The sequence below is a fragment of the Medicago truncatula genome, chromosome 1, assembly GCF_003473485.1.
Source record: "Medicago truncatula cultivar Jemalong A17 chromosome 1, MtrunA17r5.0-ANR, whole genome shotgun sequence".
Classification (NCBI taxonomy): Eukaryota; Viridiplantae; Streptophyta; class Magnoliopsida; order Fabales; family Fabaceae; genus Medicago; species Medicago truncatula.
In genome coordinates this window covers 54037637-54058724 of record NC_053042.1, presented here as the reverse complement: position 1 = coordinate 54058724, position 21088 = coordinate 54037637, and the positions used below count along the sequence as shown (strand labels likewise).

The window sequence follows — 21088 nt, the reverse complement described above, 5'->3', positions numbered from 1 at the left end:
ACAATTACTTTCTTAATAATTGTCATTTACTCCAATTTACTTACTATCTTAGTTTAGAGGTTACAAAATCAATGATAATAATTGTCATTTCTCAATTTTATTTTTGGGCAACAATTAAAGTATCAGTAATTATTTGGACTATTATACCATCCACAATGGTGGATGCTACATCTATTTAGCACTATATTAAACTAGAATTTTAACCCGTGCGACGCACGGGTCTTGTCGACTATAATAGAGACTAATGAATAATCTTTAGGCTAAACTGCAGTTTTGACCCCCTAACTTTCATAAAGGTGCGATTTTGGTCCCCTAATAAAAAAAATTACAATTTAAACCCATATGTTTTAGCCCCTTTGCAAAAGAGACCTTTTGGTCAATTTTGACCGGGTCAACGCGCATGTGTCATGCCACATGTGTATTTTCCCATTTATTTTTATTGAAAAAGCCAATTGTGTAATACTTGAATTAAAATAAAAATAAAAATGGAAAGGTTGGCACGTGAGAGAACTTCATTTTCACTTCTTTTCTTTCTTTCACATTCTAAGGTGAAAAGCAAAACCCCTAAGTTTCCGAAAATCAAATTCAGTTGATTCACAAATCCCCAATCACTTCATGTTCACTTCGTTTCTGCTTCACAAATCAAATTCCAGTTGATTGTTCATCTCTGTTTGTTGCGAAAATGAAGTGGAAAGAAGATGGAAAGGCGACGGCGACGGCGAGTACGGGTTCTACGGTGAAGAAAAAAGATGCGACGATGGGGAGAACAGAGGAAGGTTCGGTTATGGAGAAGAACAGATGAAGAATAGATGGTCGAATAAGATGAAGAAGACAAGGTTTGGTTATGGTCGAATATGAAAAGGAGGGTTGAAGAATTGGGGGTCTCACGTGCCAACCTTTCCATTTTTTTTTAATTTTTTTTTTTAATTCAAGTATTACACAATTGGCTTTTTCAATAAAAATAAATGGGAAAATACACATGTGGCATGACACATGCGCGTTGACCCGGTCAAAATTGACCAAAAGGTCTCTTTTGCAAAGGGGCTAAAACATAGGGGTTTAAATTGTAATTTTTTTTATTAGGGGACTAAAATCGCACCTTTATGAAAGTTAGGGGGTCAAAACTGCAGTTTAGCCTAATCTTTAACTCGTAAGATTATGGGTCGATCAATAAACACAAATTAGATTATTAGAGATACAATATTACAATCAAATTTGTTTTACTATGTCCTTCAATGACACTTGAATCTTATTAAATTTTACATTTTAGTTTTGAAAAACTAATCAATTAAAGATTGTTGTTTTATTTTATCACAATATATTATTGGGGCATTATCTTCTCATTTTTTTAAAAAAAATATAAAGAAAAAAGATAAAAAGAATACAATATTATATTGTTGTACGGGTCAATTTTATTTATTACCTTTTTAATTAAACATCAAAAATTGACTTGTAATAAATGTTCACTTACATGAAATACAAAGTCACTTCAATTAATATAATTTCTAAATTACACGTACAACTCTAAAAAGAATAATTACACTTTGATATTTATTAAAAGTAATAATATATTTTTCCAATTTACATATCATATATGCATATATCATAGAATTTAATAACATAAGAGATCTTATACAATGTATTAATTATTTTGAAGATGTGTGCTTGGTTGAAGAGTTGTGTATTTTCCAAGAGGTATAGCAATAGATGTAATTTAATGCAATTCATGGTTTCTAACAAAAATTTTTGAATTTCAAATTGAAGAAGTGTTGGAAGGAAATATATAATTAGGGTTAGCACTTAGCAATTAATGCGGATCATTTGGAGGGAATTTTCTAGGTTTAGTTGTTGCAAACCTAATAAGATTAAAGAGTAAGAGATACGCACCCCCATTTTTGAGTTTAATATATGGGTAGCTATGGAGAAGGGTGGCTATGGAAGCACCCTCACTCTCTTCATTTTTCATGGGTCATATTTAATAAATATTAATAAAATAAATAAATTTTGTTGAAATGTAATGATATAAAATTATTTATAGGACCTATTTAATAATTTCTTTTGAGGTGCTGGATTGGAGAAAATTGGTGCTTATTAAGTGTTACCGTACAATGAGTGATGTTGACATATGAAATTAATTTAAGCATCTAGTTTAAGGTGCTATGTTGTGGATGATCTTAGAGATTACAAAATTATTTTATAAACTCTTAGATCATCCATAATGGTGTGTATTTCACCTATTTAACACCATATATTAAATAGACACCTCCATTGTAGAGTATAATATATGGGTGCCTATGGAGGAGGGTGGTTATGGAAGCACTCTCTCTCTTTATTTTTTGCGGGTTCCATTTAATAAATCTTAATAAAGTAAAGAAATTTTATTGAAAGGTAAATGATATAGAACTATTTGTGGGACCTATTTAATAATTTCTTTTGAGGTGCTGGGTTGGAGAAAATTGGTACTTATTAAGTATTACCGTAAAATGGGTGATGTGGACATAAAAGACTCATTTAAGCACCCAATTTGGATGCTCTGTTGTGGATGGTCTTACATATAGAAGTATTATTATTAATTTTTCTTTAAAAAAAAGTGTTATTATTAATTTCTTTTTACCTTTGACAAAAACAAAACGATATTCATTCATTCAAATTGATAAGATACATCAGATATAAACATCGCTAAAAACGTAAAGGATGAAATTGCGAACAAACTCTCAGCACCCAAGTTAATAACATACGACGGAAAAATGCCTACAGACAATATGATAAAATCTAAGTCACCGAACACCTCTACAAGACGCGAAATCAAACGCCGCACAAAATCATTGACTTTGTAATTGACTGATGTCGATCTTTCAATAGGGACTAAACGTACACCGCGACAAGACGCGAAATCAAATGCCACAAAAAACGACGAACAACACAACGCCGTACTTAGACGACGAAATCACAAAAAATACAAAAGGAAACACGTGATAATATATGTGAAAACCACTTATTTAAATTGAAAGAAAATGGGAAAAAAATGAGAGGGATGATTCTAGGTCAAAAAATGACCTAAAACCATCCTCTTCGATGAACGAAGGAGAAAGAAAATTTTAAAAGAAGTTTCGTCTTTTCTATTTTAGCTGCTTTGAATTTTTTCGATATATTGTATAAACTTGATTGGTTGAATATTGATTATTTTTGTCACAAAGAAACATGTTAAAGAAAGATCACATTATAAAAAAAATATTATTATTAATTTCTAAAAATCCACATATGAATTGTCAAAGAAAAATAATCAAAGATTTTCACCGTAGTATAGTTTTATTGACTGTTCAAGCTTTAGGGTCCGTTTGGTTGGAGATTTTTGGTAGGGAAGGGAGGGGATATTTTAAAATTTATTTGTTTGGTTCAATTTTGAGGGATGGGGAGGGAAGAAAAATCCCTTATATGCTCATTTATTGCTTCCCATTAAATTGGAGTTTTTTTGTGGGAAGGGGAGGGAAGCTCTTTAAGATTTTATTACACTGTCAAAATTATCCTTAAATTATTTTAAAATTCCAAGAATATCCTTATCCCAATTTTTATTATTAGGTTATCGATCATTGTTATTTCTTACCTGTAACTACTCTTCCAACCCTACTCTTATTTTGCTGTCGTTGTCGTTGTTTCAGAACTTTACGATGTGAGTATTGCTTATTAATTTTTGTCATATGATTGATGAATAATGTTTATCTATATTGCTTTGTCACATTTTCTTGATCATTAGTTTTTCACGTTATTATTGGATATGTTAGTGATGTTTTCAAAACCACCGGTGTGATTGTCACGTGATGATAATGAATAATCTTCTTTATGTTTGTTTTCTTTTTTTTGTTAACAAAGCCATTATTTTTATCATCGTTTTTTTATTGTTTTATAATCCATTATCCCATGATGATGATCAATGATCTCTTGTTTGTTTTTTTTTTTCCTTTTTATTCTAGTTTTTTTTTTTTTTGAAGGATATTCTAGTTTATTATTTCAAGTCAGTTGCAGCTTTTTTTCTTCTAATTGTATTAATTTATTTATTTTATAAGTTGTTGCATTTTACTGTGTGGGATATGAGTTATATATTATCTAGAAAATAATTTTATAAATATCTTATGGAATTAGATGGAAAATCAAGATCGGGAAATTGCAATCAATAGATAGTTTGATTTGCGTCGAAGGGTTGTAGCTCAACTTATGTGTGCTATTGTTTATTGTTATTTACGAGTGTTTCGTAAAAGAAAAATAAGTTATAGTATGAGCTCCGAGAGAGAAAGGGTCCGTGAAGAAGTAATGTATCGAATTAGAAATAGTAAATGTAGTCGAAATATATTAAGAATGGGTCCTCGAACTTTTTTTAAGCTATGTGATATGTTATAAAGTGAAGGGGGCTTACGACCTACACGATGGTCAAGTGTGGAAGAACAAGTTGCAAAATCAATCTACATACTAACCCATAATGCTAAAAATCGTGAAGTCAACTTTTGATTTCGTCATTCGGGTGAAACAATTAGCCGTCATCTCCATCAAGTATTGAAAGCTATTCTTCAATTGGAAGAAAATTTTATCGTACAACCTGATGGCTCAACGATCCCCTTGGAAATTTCTAGTAGCACTAGATTCTACCCATACTTTAAGGTAAATTTTTTATTAATAATTTGTCCAACAATAAAATATAAGCAATATTTGGATAGATCATATACATATATTTATTGATAAAAAAATATTATGTCAGAATTGTGTTGGTGCTATAGATGGAACACATATACGAGTTAAAGTATCTGCAAAAGATGCCCCTCGATATCGTGGTAGGAAAGACTACCCAACACAAAATATTTTAGCAGCGTGCACTTTTGATTTAAAGTTCACTTATGTGCTTGCGGGATGGGAAGGCTCTGCCTCTGACTCAAGAATAATAAAGAACGCATTAACACGAGAAGATAAACTTAAAATTCCTCAAGGTAATATAAGAATCACCATACACATATAACTATTACATTTATTGTTTCAAACCATCACATTAATGTTGACAAGTATTATCCTTTACCATAGGAAAATATTATCCTGTTGATGTCGGCTTCATGTTGACAAGTGGACTTATTATGCCTTATAGAGGAGTTCGGTATCACCTGAAAGAATATTCGGCAAGAAATCCACCCCAAAATTTTAAAGAATTGTTCAATCTTCGGCATTCATCTTTACAAAATGCAATTGAAAGAGTCTTTGGTGTGTTAAAAAAAAGATTTGAGATTTTGTCGAATTCAACAGAACCCACTTATGGAGTCAAAGCGCAAAAATTAATCATTTTTGCATGTTGCATTCTTCACAACTATCTAATGAGCGTAGACCCAGATGAAGACCTTATAGCTGAAGTAGATGCTGAACTTGCAAATCAAAATGCATCTCATGAAAATCATCAAGCATCAAGTGATAGGGATGAATTTGCTATGGGTACTTTAATAAAAAATGGTGTAGCACATCAAATGTGGTCGAATTATGAAAATGATGGTTAGACCTAAATGGATTACCTTGTAATTTAAATTATTATTTTGATGTTTGTTGTTCTTTGAGGAAGTAGTATTGATTTTATCGTCATGTTTATTAGATACTTGTGTTTGGAATAAATGTTTATTTGATTTTTATGTCAAGTGAATGATATTGGGACTTTATGTTGATTATATTTATTAATTTAATTGTGCTATAATTGACCATTTTCATATAGTATGGCATCAAAAAAGCAAATTCCAACCAACAATGGTAATTCTGGGACTTTGAGTTAGAATAGAGCCTTGGATGATGCTCTTGTTGAAGCTTTCATGCAAGAACTTGAAAAAGGTAACAAAGTCAACGGTAACTTTACGACAACAACATATAATAATATTACGGCTGAACTTGTGAAATTGTTTAGTGACAAAATTGATAAGTTAAAGGTATAAAATCGCTGGAAAACTTTGAAAAGAAACTTCAGTGAATATAACGAAATTTTTAAAGGTGGTATGAGTGGGTTTTCTTGGATTGAAACTACACAGTTATGGGATGCCGAGGAAGAAGTTTGGAAAGCTCTATTGAGGTAAATTTTGTAAATCTTGAATTTTGCAATATTTTATTAATCAATAGTTTTATAAATTGTCTAAAACCTACTTTCAATCGAAACCAAAAGCAGCAAGTTGGAGATTTGTTCCATTTCCAAATTATGAGAAAATGTTGAAACTCCATGGACCCAACCGAGCTGATGGAGATGAATCTGGGACTTTTAAACAAACCAGAAAACGAGGGGCATCGACCACCGAGGAAGATTTCATTGAAACTATTCAAGATATTGATGGTCACGTTGCTCAAAATGAGGTGAATTTGGAGAGTTTTGTTCCTGATTACGATTTTACTGTACCTAAAACACAATCACCAGATCCTTCACCCATTGCAAGTGGTGGCAAAAGGAAGAAATTGAAAGTGGTTAAAAACAAAGAGGCAAAAAATGAGATTATTGAACTTAAAGAGTCAATGAATGTGGTTGCAGAGGCACTCAGAGAAGGAAATGCAGCAATACGCGAAGGAAATGAAATAACGAGAGAACGTCATAAACATGAGTTGCCTCCGATTTCAGGAGAAGAAACCTGGAATTTAATAAAGGAGTGTGGGTGTGACACAGATTCATTGACTAAGATATATTGTGCTGTCATGAAGGATAAAGACAAACTTAGAATGATTCTTCAGTGTCCACCGGAAGCGTGCAAAGCGGTGATAATGCAAATGGTCTCTGGCTAGTCTGAATACTACAATGTTTATGGATATTTTATTTGCATTTAATATGTTTTTGAATATTTCGAATACTGAATATTTTCGTTTTAATTATTTGTGTTGTTTATGAATGAACATATTTCTCTTCCGTGTGAAATTTAAGTTTTAGTCAAGTTCCAAAAAAATTTACAACGACGAAGATGTAACTCATATTTGAATGAATGATGGTTTCTCTCCTATAGTCCTATGCAGCAGCGAAGAAAGGGAGGACAAAGCTGACTAATTATGACAAATACAATTTTGCCCCTGCTTTCAATTGGAGAAATAGTGATGTTTTTAGTTTTTTTTTTTCAACATGGAAATGAAAGAATGAATTGTCGCAATTGGCAAGCTGCTTCAACGTTGTGTTTTTTAATAAGCAAGAAAATAATATACTTACTTTTATTAAAACAAAGATAATAATATAATTTACCAAAAAGTAAATTAAATTTGACAAAAGACGTTGAAATGCATTTTTTATTAGATATGTTTTTAAACAATGGCTTATTTGTCATTTCAAAAAAATAATATCTTTTTCTCTTCTCAATTTCTTCACTCTTTCTCTCATACCAAACCATACATCAAATCTACTCTATTTCTTATCTCTTTCTCTCTTTTTACTCTCTCTATTACCTATTTCTCTCTTCACAAATTCTCTTCTAAACCAAACACACCCTAAAAAAAAAAAAAAACCTTGAGGATATATCCTAAAGAAAGATACTTTTCGGTCGCTTTCTTGCTTAGACTCTAGTGCAGTTTGCTTTCCTTAACATCTCAAAGAAGGACACCACCATTTTTAATTTGTTCATTATGAACAAAGAGGATACGGTAAAAACGGTAAAAATTTAGATATTTTAAATTGAATAAAAAGTAAAATAAAAAAAAATCAAGTCTTTTTATTTTAACAAATTTACGATGTTTTACGAGTATCTACAATATATATTTTTAATTTGTTAATTAATATATAATATTATTTATTTTTTATCTTAAAGATAGTTGTTTACTTTAAAGATATTGGTATGTCATTGCGAGCTTAGCTCAGTTGATATAAACAATGCATAATATATATCAGGTCTGAGGTTCAAACCTCAACCACCACCAAAAAGATGTCGGGTCACGTATAGAACAATTTTTTATATAGGAGCGCACGTGGCTCCATACATATCATTTGCTCGAACGTTGACTTGTCAATTTTCTTCATTCATATGTCAGCTTGAGTGTGAATTTGCTCAAACTCCCTTATCAACGAAAAGTATTGATTTTTATCAAAAAGAAAAAGTATTGATTCTCTCAAAAAAAAAAAAGTATTAATGTACTTGTTATTAGACGCGTGACCAAGCACGAGTCCACTAAAAGATAAACTATGAGTATATAATAAATGGTTTATACATGTAGATTTAACTCAAAAAAAAAGGATTGATTAGGTGCTAAACAAAGTGAATTGATTAGTAAACCAAATTGTTTGGGCTCAAGTGGCAAGGAGCTCCTTCTAAGGATGTATCTGAAAAATAGCGTGTTCGATTTTCAGGAAGAACAACGCTTGGCCAGTACGCATGCTTCTACGCACAAGCCGGATTAGTCGCCCATCTTTGGTGGATCGGAAACCGGTGCGAAAGAAAAAAAAGTGAATTTTGAATTTCGAGTATGATAACCTATACCAAATAGTTTACTGCTAGTAGTACACATATGGTATCGTCAAGGTTATTCTTATTAAATAGGAGGTTCGACTCTCATAATAAAATAGACCCTTAATAAAATAACAATGCTAGTTTTTTTTTAAAACTTTCTAATCTTAGGAGGCAATTTAGGAGGCATAGAGGAAGAATGAAAAAAAAATGTAGAACCTGAAATTTAGGAGATATATATTAGTAACAAATACCAAAATTTATCAACATTCAGCATCCAACATATAACAAAATTAGCAATTATATTTTTCAACATTCAACATATAACAAAAAAAATTCAACATTCAACATATATTAGAACCATATATTTGCAACATTCAACAAAATTAACAATTATACATTGAAATTTTGAAGAGTAATTACTGATAAGCATTAAGCAACTTATAACAAAATTTGTGTAGCTAAGCTTCATTAAAAAATCAGAATCATAAGAACTTCTAAACATGAAACGAAATAAAAAAAATTAAGTGAAAGAGAGGTGAAATTTACCTAACGATGTTGTTTGGATTTGTCACTCCTCCGTTGTGGGTAAGGGAAAAACTAATGATTTATGCGAAAAAGAAATGATTGTTGTGATTCTTTCAATGAAACAGTTTTTCAAATTGACTGATTAAGTGATTATACAAATTGAGGGTGATTTGATAGCATCAACTTTATATCCAGAAAGGAGAACTAGAGTCTAGAAGAAATCCAAATGCGTATTGAAGAAAGAAAAAGAAGGAAAATATGATTTTTTATTTTATTTTATTTGAGTGGGGTGGATATTATTAGGCTATAATTTTTTATCCATACCATTTGGAGGCCTAATTTGGTTGAGCTGTTTGCACCTCCAAAACCGGGCTTAAGTATCGTTCACAAAACTATTTAAAATTTAAAATTAATAAAGTAAAGATTATTTTTACCAAATAAAAATTTATTTGTTGGGGTTGAACTCAAAAACTCTATCTCTTTTAAATCATAACTTAAATTAGTTGAACTACTCAACTTTATTTAATTTCAATCTCTTATATGTTTTTGATAAGGTTAATCTCTCATCAAAAAATTTATTTTGATTTCTTATCATTTATGTGACGAACATTTGTTGTATATGTCATTCAAATGCTTATGTGGCGGATAAGTGTGGCCATGACTAAGAGCATTGATGTGGCTTACAATAGTTTGAATTATTGGATCAAATCAGTTCTTCCTTTGAGATTTTTATTAGTCTTTTAGATATTCTTTTTTCTAAATCTTTGCTAATAGTGATTACTACCTATCTTTGAAATTTAAGAAGTCATCATCATTTGTATTTTGATTTCAATTTTGACTATTAATAACATCGACTAAGTACTATTTTTTGTCAAAAAGTTGAAAAAAGGAGTGCATTGTCAACTAAATAACGGAAAAAGACATACAAACAAAGACATAAAAGCTCAAACACTTGGATTTGTTATCAAATGTGAAAGGGGACTGAAGTATGAGTTGACTGAGTCTGGCTCTCAGAGTTTCATTCCAAGTTGCACATGGAAATTAAAGAGAAGAAGAGACACAATTCCACGCCCGCAGAAATAGCGTAGTAATTCAGTCATACTGAAAAGTCAAAGGTATTATGCTAGACTTTTCTTCACACATACTCCCTCCATCCTAAATTATAAGAAGAAAAAAAATCACATTTATTAAAAAAATTAAAATATAAGAATTTGAAGTATTGTTTTTTGAAAAAAGTTTTATAGGAAGATGTAAAAACAATTTCTATTGGCTATTGGTTATGAAAAAATGAAAGAGAGAGAAAATTGAATGTAATTAATTTGTATTTAATTTTATGAGAATAAAAAAAAGTTTTTTCTGTAAAAGAGATTTTAAAAAAAATAAGGATAAAAGCATGTCTTTTTTGCTTATATTTTAGGACAAAGAAAAAGAGTTTTTTTTTTGCTTATATTAAGGAACTGAAAGAGTATATACATTCAATTAATTAATTTAGTGAGAATGTGAGACAGATCTGACTGAATTATTCACTTCACTTTCATTATGATAAGCTGAAGTAGTACACCAAATTAAATGTTAATGGATGAGCATGCTTGATATGTATGACCGTGATGCTGATTTTTTATGCTTGAAGCCGGTGGGTGTGTATGTGATATGAGAAAGCAGCTGGAATTAAAATAGCTAGCCAGTTAGTTCTCCCTTTATTATTTCGTTATATTTCTTTTGTTGGAAGAAGTTGGATATATATATATATATATATATATATATATATATAAGTTGCCATCAAAAAATCATTGAAAAAAAAAAACGTAACTCAACATCCAAAGCAAATATATTTCGTAAAAATGACGTTATCAACTAGGTGGCCAAAAATAGATGGATGAGATAAATATGATGGTAATAGATAGAGATTACAAAGAGTTAATTGTTACATAGACGATCAACATAATCATTCCTTACACTCTGTTTGGCAAAGAGAAGAAATTAAGAAGAGAGAAAGAGGTGAGAGAGAGAATGAGAAGAGAGAAATATGTAAGAAATAGAGTAGATTTAAGAGGTTGTTTGGTATAAAAGAAAGATGAGAGAAATATAAGAGAGGAGGTTACACTCCTCTCTCTCTTGTTTGGTTGAGTAGAAAATGAGAAGAGAGAGAAATGACAATATTTTAGACATTGACAAAAATAGCCTTGTTATAATGAAACAATTTAACACTCTAAACCTTATATTACCAAAACTTGAATTGCTACAAAATACTACAAAAGCTAATTATTATAATTTTGGGTGAGATCCTGTTAGTGCTCTCGATAATTTTTATTTATTTTTTTAATAACCAAAACTTTTTTTTATCATTGTATCTTGTAGAAGAAGTACACAAACACAATAAAAAGTAAATTGCAACAACATAATAATAGGCACAACTGATGTTAGAGAGCCATTTTATTTTATATGAGGTACCAAAATGAATAAATTGAGCCTTACAGTTTCAAGCACGAGAGAATTTAGGGGCTGAAACACATAATCAAGCACAAAATTTTGCACAATGAATAAATGGACCATCTGATTATGTGCTTGAACAGAGTTATGGGCCACAAGAAAATTTAACCTTACGCTTTCAACCTCTCGTGGTTCCATAACAACAGGCACAATCATCAGGGAAGTTTGATTATGTGCTTGAACAACCCCTCAAATCACTGTTGAACCATTAATAACTGACTGAATAAATGGAACATTTGTTCAAGCACATAATCTTCAAAAATCATTCTTCCCTAAATAATCAATCTTCAAACAGATGTAAAAATCAATCTTTAAAACACATAGTAGAACCTGTACAAAACTGCTAAACTATAACGGAAAATACAGATACTCAACAACCAAAACACTTATGGCATCTTGGATTGTTTAACCTGTCATAAACTTCATACACATAACACTAAAAAAAAAAGGTGTATAATAAGAAAACTACCTTCTCAAAATGATAATTGAATTTGCATAAGCCACTTAAACAATAAGAAATGCCATAGTTGGCCTAACACAAAATCATTATATCATATATATATCATCTACTGTCAATTGCCTAAAGTGGCAACTACATAGTGCTTTTTTTTTTTCCCTACCGCATATTTCATGTCAAAATACTTGTCATGTTACAAGCATAATTATAGGCACCAAATGTGTCCTCATTACATATACACACAAGAGTCATATACATGACACAAAAAGATATCAAATAACATCAATGGTAGAAATTAGCATTCATCATTTGTAAGAGAACATGTAAGTGCATGTCAGTGGGCACACCAAAAACCAGGTCCTTCTTTTTGTTATCATTGCAAAGAACTTCATAGCACTTAAAACGAAATTGTGGCAGCAGATGATCCAACTCATCAAGCATATTCCATACATCTGCTCCTGTATACACTCGAGGTCTACAATTTTTCAAGATTTCGTTGCATTTCTCAATAGCTGCAACTTGTTGTGCATATATTTCTATTTGTTGTTTAGCCACATCATGCAATTGATCATAAATTGAATTACCTTTGTTCAAAGCATCAGCCATGAGTCCAATGCCACTCGTCATTCTATCCAATTGAGCCTCCACAAATCATTCATTGGAGCCTTACGCTTTGTTCCGCGAGAACAAGATGTTCATGTGGATTGATGTGATTTCCCATATGTTGGACTGTATGAGTCAACAATTGGTTCTTCTTGCCCTTCATCAAATATATCAGTACGTTGATTCTAACACAAGGATCAGAAGTTAACCAAGCATTATATCTTTTTTTGAGAATATTTTTTCACCATCATTAGAAAGCCATCCATTAGACACAATTTAGTACTAATATTTGCTTATATAATTCCTAATTCTGCCACTTCAATTTTATTTTCTTTCCTAATTCCCTTTTTTTTTTGTTAATTGAGATTTCCTCAAATTAATTGCAAGTAACAAGTAACAACGAAGAACCTCACCCACCACACCAAAATGAGTAATAGGATGTTCTAAAGCATGTGATCTATAATTAATAGGTTGTTAAATTAGTCACATAAATTTAGCTAACTCAGTCAACCCAATTAATTTCATCATACCTTTTTCTCACTACTTTCATTTTCTAAGCTGTCAAATTCAATTTGTTCACTATCCAAAAATTAATCTTAACTCTAAACAACATCAAATAAATAATCCAAACGGTTCATATTATATTTCCTAATTTCTTCTAAAACAATAATAATAGAAAGCCTAAACCCAATATATTTTATTTCACCAACACCCCAGATTATAGGCAACATACGTTCTTTGCAGTTTTGTGATCAGTTTGATGACCAAATTATAAATAGCAGATAAGAACTATAATATGTTGTAAATGAGCCGAAACAATCCATATGACCAAATTACAAAGGTTAATCTCAATCATATGACCAAATTAACAAAGAAAGACATCATAAAAAAAGTTTCAAAAATTTGACAAACACACTACACCCATGGTACTGCATGCCCTTTTATATAAGATCAACAACACTTATTGGTAGATTCATCTATATTGAACAAAGAAAAACACATTAAAAAGTTTCAATACATTCATACCTATGATTTGTAGTTTTCAGATCTGGTTTTGATGTGGTACTGTAGAGATCTAAGAAGGATAGATCAAGAGAAGTTGCAGGTCCATCACCAAACTTGAAGGATAAGTGAGGAAGATAATGACCCAAAGGAATAAAAAGGTGGGAGGAGAGGAAGCGCGGGAGAGATTGCCGTGAAAACTGAAAAGAAAAGGGCAAAAAGGGGATAAAAAAGACTAGTGTGTTTCTTTCCATTTTCTTCGCTGTTGAGAGAAGAAAGAGATTTTGAGTGGGACCCACGCTGCAGTCTTCTCTCTTCTTTTTTCTCTGCTAACCAAACAAGAGAAATAGAGAGTCTCTCTTCTATTTCTCTCTTCTGCAACTCTCTCCTTCTTATTTCTCTCCAACCAAACAGAGTGTTAGGGTGTGTTTGGTTGCGAGAAGAAAGTGAGAAGAGAGAAATAGGTGAGAGAGAGTATGAGAAGAGAGAAATAGAATAGATTTGATGTATTGTTTGGAATGAGAGATAGATGAGAGAAATTGAAGAGAAAGAAGTGTTGATTGTTTATAAAAAGTACTAAAATAACCTTGATATTGTTTAGATCCAAATAATATAAAAAATACAAGAAATCCATAAAGTGCTTATTGCACTCCCATTACCATTGTTGATCCACACAACACCAAATCAATCCATAATTATTCATTCATTTCTCCACCACAGGTACATACTTTATTTAATTAAAAAATCAAATAACCTCTCCTTCTTGAATCTTGAACTCACTCGTTGATGCATGGAAGTGCAGTTTTGTAGATCTAATTATGAGACCCACCTCTCAAATCTCAAGCACCGAAATAATTTATAGACATAACAAGAGTGTGTGGTTGGTCTTCTTCCTTTTCATGGTATAACGGACACTGTGGCCAAACGATTCCCTATAGTTTTTTTTTTTTTTTTGGAGAAATGATTCCCTGCAGTGTTGTGAACAAAGAGCTTGAGAATACTATGCCATTCATATGAAGAAAGCAAGGGTAGAAAAGGAAATAGATTGAAAAGTAGAGCTTCTCTCGTCTTTCTTCTCAATTTTGGAGAGAAGATAAAAAGCGTGGGACCCACACCAAATAAGCCTCTCTCCCAAACAGGAGAAATGTGACATTTCTCTCCTATTTCTCTCTTCAATACTTCTCTCTTCTTTATTTCTCACCAATCAAACACAGTGTTAGTGGCAGGAGAGTAATGGAGGATATTTCTTGGAAGCCACCAGTTATAGGATGGATATGTTCCAATACTGACGGCGTGTCTAAAAAGGGATCTATAGTCAGTTGTGGATGAGTGTTGCAAGGTGACAATGTGGAGTGGATTTGTCGTTTCTCAAATGGATTGGGGAGTTGTGATGCATATGTAGCTGAGCTTTGGGGTGCGTCTGAAGGTTCAGGTTGACTCTTGGGTAGTAGCGACTACTCTCTCTTGAAAGTGAGAATGACAATAGACTGGAGTTTATTACAACATATTAGGCAATTGTTGGATGAATTGAGAGGTTTGGATTTATCATTAATACGAAGAAGCTAATACTTGTGCAGATACGCTCGCAAATATAGCTTGTGATGAAGGTTTCACTTTGATGTTATATGAGCATTGTCCTACTTATATTGGTTTGTTATTTTAGTTAATATAGTTGGTGATTCTACTCGCGTCTTGTTAGACAATAGTTCTATTCTTTGTTAGGCTTAGACCATCTTGTTATTATCCAAAAAAATATATAACTAGGTTTATGGAATTAAGTTAGTAAAAATAAACATAGTCGGTCTTCTTCCTATATACATGGTTGTCTTAAATAATTTGGAAATCATGCTCTAATAATAAAAAGCCTCAATATAAGCACATTTTTATTTAAATTGTAAATAATATGAAATATTTGTAAATAACATGGACAAAGTTATACTCTAATCAATAAAATAACATATATAATTGTCCTTTTCTTTTTAACAAGATTTTAATATCGGTTGTCTATGATATCATACAAGTTTTTTTTATTCCAATACCATGTTTTGTTGATTCCTTGAAAGATAGTTAGGTTTGAAGTGCTAGTCAGATTGGTCAATATACAACGAAAAGTGAATATACTTGGCGTTTATCACAACATCATAATGAAATTTCTCAAGAATCTTGGGCATGGATTTAGAAGTTACATCTCTAAGGTAGTGTGCAATTTTTATTATGGCGAACATGCCACAAGTCTCTCCCCAGTAGAAGTATCTTGTGTCATCAAGGAGTTCTTTTAACTCCCACTTGCCCTTATTGCAATGAAGATGAACCATTTTTTATTTGTCTAATGATATGTCCTCGTTGAGTTGAATAACATACTGATTGTGAGTTTAGTGATGTTCAAGCAATGTGTCACAAGGTTGGTTTAGATAATACTTCGAAGATCATAGCGACCTTAGTGGTTGAAGTGGGTATCTTAGCTCCATTGATAATGTGGGATATTTGGATCTCTCGCAACAAATTTATTTTTGAGGGAATAAGTCATGTGAAATACCAGATCACAACATCTATTTTTATTTATCTACAAGTTTCCAAGCAGACGTTTGAAAGTCCAGCCTCCTGCTCCACTCGAACAACTTGTGAGGTGTGTTGACATAAATGGGATGTGGATGGCATGGTTCTCAACATGGATGGAAGTGCTCTTACTAATCATGGGTTTGGTGACTTAGTGCGTAACCATGATGGAACATTTCAATTTTGTTTCTATGGGATTATATGTTTGTCTAATATTCTCCATGTGGAAATACGAGCATTTTTACTGGGCATCAAACTCTGTTGGCAGATTGGATTGAGGAAAATAATGTGTTTTTCATATTCATTGCATGTGGTTCAACTTGTAACATAAGAAACATTTCATCATTATGGTAATGAGCTAGAGATTTCATGCAGAATTTTTTTACAATATCTTTTCATCACATCTTTCGCAAAATGAATGTTTGTGCATACATGATAGCAAAACAAGGAGCTAGTAACGTAGCCCCTCTAATTGTGCTTAAGGAGGCTCATTTTAATATTTCCCCGACTTTTCTAGCTTATGCTCTTGGGATGTCATTTGTAAGGATGTAACCACCACCACCACCACACACCCCCGACTTTCCTTTTCACATGTAAACAAATAATCATGTAACAGCAAAATACATAGATTATATTTTATATAAAATTAAATATAAAAATGCAATTTTCCATTCTATCTAAGTTTTTTTTTTTAATAAAACATTTGTTGCTTGATAAACGAAATGATAAAAATCACTTGAACCTTATGAGTTGTTTCTTAAAAAAAAAAAAAAAAAGAGTTTGAATCCCAATCACAATGTCTGACTTAACAATTTTGACATTTTTATCAGTTGAACTAAAAATAAACCATAAATTTTGTCCAAAAACCTATGTCAAAATTTATGGTTTATTTTCAACATCAAAAAGATATATCAACTAGATTGAAGACCCGTGCGCCGCACGGGTCATATTCACTGTATAATATAGTTTGTATTGTATAAAGTGTATCATAGAAATGAAATAAAAAGTTGATGTTAAATAAGGTCTCCAATTTTTATTTATATTTTAAAATTTTACTTGATAAAAAGATCTTATTAATTTTGGTTAAATGTAAAGGTCTCGTATTTGAAAATTTCTGCTTTCCGTTGTACTTTATTCCACATCTGTCATTATACAATCAAACTTGTTATTTCTTTAAATTTCTTTTTTGGAATAAGACAACAAATAAATTCATTAAGTTAAGGAACAATAGTATGAGTCTAATGAGGTTTAGATCATACACCTTTTGCTCCGCGCATATTTACAACTTTGAATTACACCAAATACTTAAAGTACAACACCAATGTATCACAAACTATACACGTAATTAATAAACACTTATAGTATTCTTGCACAAAAACAAATAAACACTTATAATATTTATTTGTCGCCTGCACCATTGCTCTTATGCATTGCATGATCTGCACTTTTTTCATTCGTCATTGAGTATATCTCGTGCTACATTTATGCATAAACCAGTATACCCAACAACTAAATTATCTTCCTTCCTACTTCAGTATTTTTAACTTCAACAAAGAAGCAAAAATCTCCATACATGTTTGCCAAATGCCTTGCAACAACAGTCCTGAAACTCCAATAATTGACATATCTTTCTCTCGCAATATAAACCTCCAAAAATTGCATTAGTGAACCCACACATATATGACAATCATGAGATATTATTGCATCAGTAAACCTCCAAAAATCATGAAATTCAATATGCATGATGTGGATTAGTTATGCAAAAATGAAGTCTCCCACATAAGATATAATGATTTTTATAAAGTTACCGTTTGCTGGACAGGTTGTTTGTAACAGAAAAGCAGGATATCAAAACTGTAGTTTGTAATGCTTAGTAAGGGTAGCAGAATTGTATTTATTTATAGAGAATTCTAAAATACTTCATGCATATATTGCAAGCATTTGTGAAAAGAATAGATGGAAAAGAATAGATGAAAGACAATTTTAAAAAGACGGCTCAAAATTAAATACACCAGAAAAAACAAAAAACAGCACTACAATTATTGTTGTTTGTGAGTTGAACATGGTAATGTATACTACTCAAAGTTGGTTTTAATAACTCTTCGAATTACATCAATTATTGTTTTTAGGGAAATGCTATTTTTTTCTAAACAATGTACAATTATGATTTAGTTATAAATTGAATTACATTGAGCACACAAACTCTCAATATATTAAGCTGAGCATCTGCAACATTTCAGTTCCTGCTGTCAGAAAACGATAGATGCAGTGGAAATAATTCACAATTTGTAGAAACTCATCTATATAGATTCATGTATGCATATACTCTCTACATGATGATAACCTTAGCATATATAAACTAATTCAACACGTGTAATTAGAATCAAATGGCAATAAGCCTTACATTTATTCCTTAAAACAAATCAATAAAATAAAGCACATTCGAAAAATCAATAGCTTGTTGGTATTAAGCATAAGTATAACATTAATTTATACACTTCTCAATGTGACATTGAATTTTCAAGAGCTTCAAGTTCTTTAGGAGCAGAACATCTGTGTAATTTACTTACCTCAAATTGAATCACTCTCTGTGACTCAGCCGAATCACCTACCCATACGACAATCCTCCTTATGACTCGGCTAAATTGTCAGCACCGTACATCAGCTCTTTTGGTAGCTTTGCTAAATGTACTGAACAATATTCAACACCATTAACATATTTTAGTAGTTCTTTATAGAGCTGTTAAGATATGCAAAAGTTAAAAGTCGAAAATAAAATAAAAAAACATCTAAAGAAATGCATATAGATTAAAGTTGATAAGCTCAGGAACAATTCACAAAAACTGATTGAAGAAAGAGAGTAAAAGAGGCCTGCTATAAATGGTGATCAATATGAATGGGAAACCCCTATTATAGCCTTAATATGAGCCGCAGCAGGTATGCATTTTCACATGTTTTAGCTACTACTACTCAATGAGTAATCTGACAAAAAAGGTAATGATAAATAGTCTGCATAATTAATTGTGGGAGACAAAAATCTTAATTACAATTAAGTGAAATGATTTATCTTTATGGATGCTATAAATTTTCATTAAGCAGACACTTAACACAAATAAAGCACTTCTTATTTTCATTTGGTTGACAACTTTGATGCAATTAGTGACTATTGCTTAAAAATACCAATAGTCAAGCCAAAGAAAATCAGTTTTCGCATTCACTCCAAAATATACTAAAATGATAAAATGCATTAATGCAGAAAAACAATCTAAAGCCATTTTTATGTATTAATTGAAGTTAACCATGTAGGCTAAACATCTAATGTTATCCATGATTATTGTCATAGTATTATTCCCAACTCATCTTTTGTTATGTATCGATGCACTCAATATTAATGGATGAAACATATAGTATTGTTAAGAAACAAGGACACCAAATAAAAGTTGCAGAACAATTTGAAGCAGTACATAGATTTCTCAATACATAAATATAAGTTATATAACAAATAGCAATTTGAACCAAAGTGTCCTAAAATCTGCATAGCAAATAGCATAATTTGCATACCATAAAAGGACTGACATACAAAGGTTACTCTTTCAGCCCAAGGTGTATCCGTTACTGTAAAAAACGAAAATTGTCATAGTTTCACAATACCCTACTCACTGCTTAACAACAGTAATGACAAAGGACAGTCCTGAAGTATAAAAGTATTAGAATTCATGTTACATATCTTCTCACTCAACTAAGAGAAATCCTAGAAAGAAAAGAAACCTGAAAAATTGCAGTCCAAAACTGAATCCTAAAAAAAAAAAGAAACTTACACATATTATAAGATTTATAATTCGAATTTAAAAGTAAAAACATAATAGGGTTACAGAAAAAATCAGGACTATAGATTTTTCAGTAAAATATAATATATTGAACGATGAAAACTTACACATGTAGCGAGGGATTTATCAAGAAAGCATACATCCCGAATGTATAGCGAAGAAAACAGGGTCGTTGGATGCTAAAATTGTTTTAAAACACACATAGCAGATGAAAAGGAATAAAACCTGCTGCAATACAATTACGCCTGTCGCGAGGTTGTTCAGAAATCAACAATTAAACATCAACAAATAGGAATACAAACTTAAAATCAACACGAAAAACAAGTTAAAAACATAAAACTGATTGAAGCAAACGAAAATTACAGCAACAAAAACATCATAGATGTAGAATTAAGATCAAATATATAGTAGCAGGGATATCATAATCAAATTCAAACAAAGTTCTTAATTCAGAAACCAATTGGGTTGGCCATGGTAAGGGAAGTACGATCATGGAGAGGGAGAGAAGGAGAGAAATAGAGGTGTCATGGAATGAAGCTAGACGATAGATGAGAGTGTTTCAAACAGGGGTGTTAGCGTGTGAGGTAAGCAGTATAGATGGTTGGCATAAAGGAGACGGCGAGAGAGAGGAAGTGAAAGAGAGAATTTGGAAATACAGAAAAAGAAGAAGAATTATTAGGATACGAATGAAATTGGTGCGATGCATTCTTTTTAGATGGAATAGATTAAGTTGCTGCACACGTAATAAAATTAATAGATAAGGATATAATAAAATACCGTCGATAAAAAAAATTCACTTTTCATAAAAAAAATCACAATAAAAAATAAAGGGTTAAATATGTTTATATTCCTTACATTTTGCGCCCATTTGAAGAATAGTCCTTTTATTTCATTAAATGTTTTTAAAATCCTCACATTTTATCTCTGTTATCAAAATTAGTCTCTGCTTTTATGTCTTTAACGGAATGCTGATGTGGCAGTTATGGGTCCCAATTATTTTAAGGTTAAATATGTTTTTGGTCCCTACATTCTGCGTGACTTTGAAAAATAGTCCTTACATTTCAATAAATAATTGGGACCCACGAACTGCCACATCAACATTCCGTTAGAGAATTAACAGCAGAGCTAATTTTGATAACGGAAATAAAATGTGAAGATTTAAAAAACATTTAATGAAATGTAGGGACTATTCTTCGAATTGGCGCAAA

The 21088-nt window shown here is 31.4% G+C and overlaps 2 long non-coding RNA genes across 3 annotated transcripts; both read right to left on the bottom strand.

The window, feature by feature from the left end:
• Positions 1-11968: 11968 nt before the first annotated feature.
• Positions 11969-13893, bottom strand: LOC25485539 (uncharacterized). Of its 2 annotated transcripts, none has more exons than XR_003007564.2 (2): positions 13522-13893; positions 11969-12680 (listed from the first exon to the last, which is right to left on the bottom strand). It is a non-coding gene; the product is annotated as an uncharacterized lncRNA (long non-coding RNA). The 2 variants fall into 2 exon arrangements; XR_003007562.2 differs by having other exon boundaries at positions 11969-12652; positions 13522-13890.
• Positions 13894-17235: 3342 nt separating this feature from the next.
• LOC112417083 (uncharacterized) lies at positions 17236-20552 on the bottom strand. The gene is made up of 2 exons (XR_003007560.2): positions 19615-20552; positions 17236-18744 (listed from the first exon to the last, which is right to left on the bottom strand). It is a non-coding gene; the product is annotated as an uncharacterized lncRNA (long non-coding RNA).
• Positions 20553-21088: the final 536 nt, after the last annotated feature.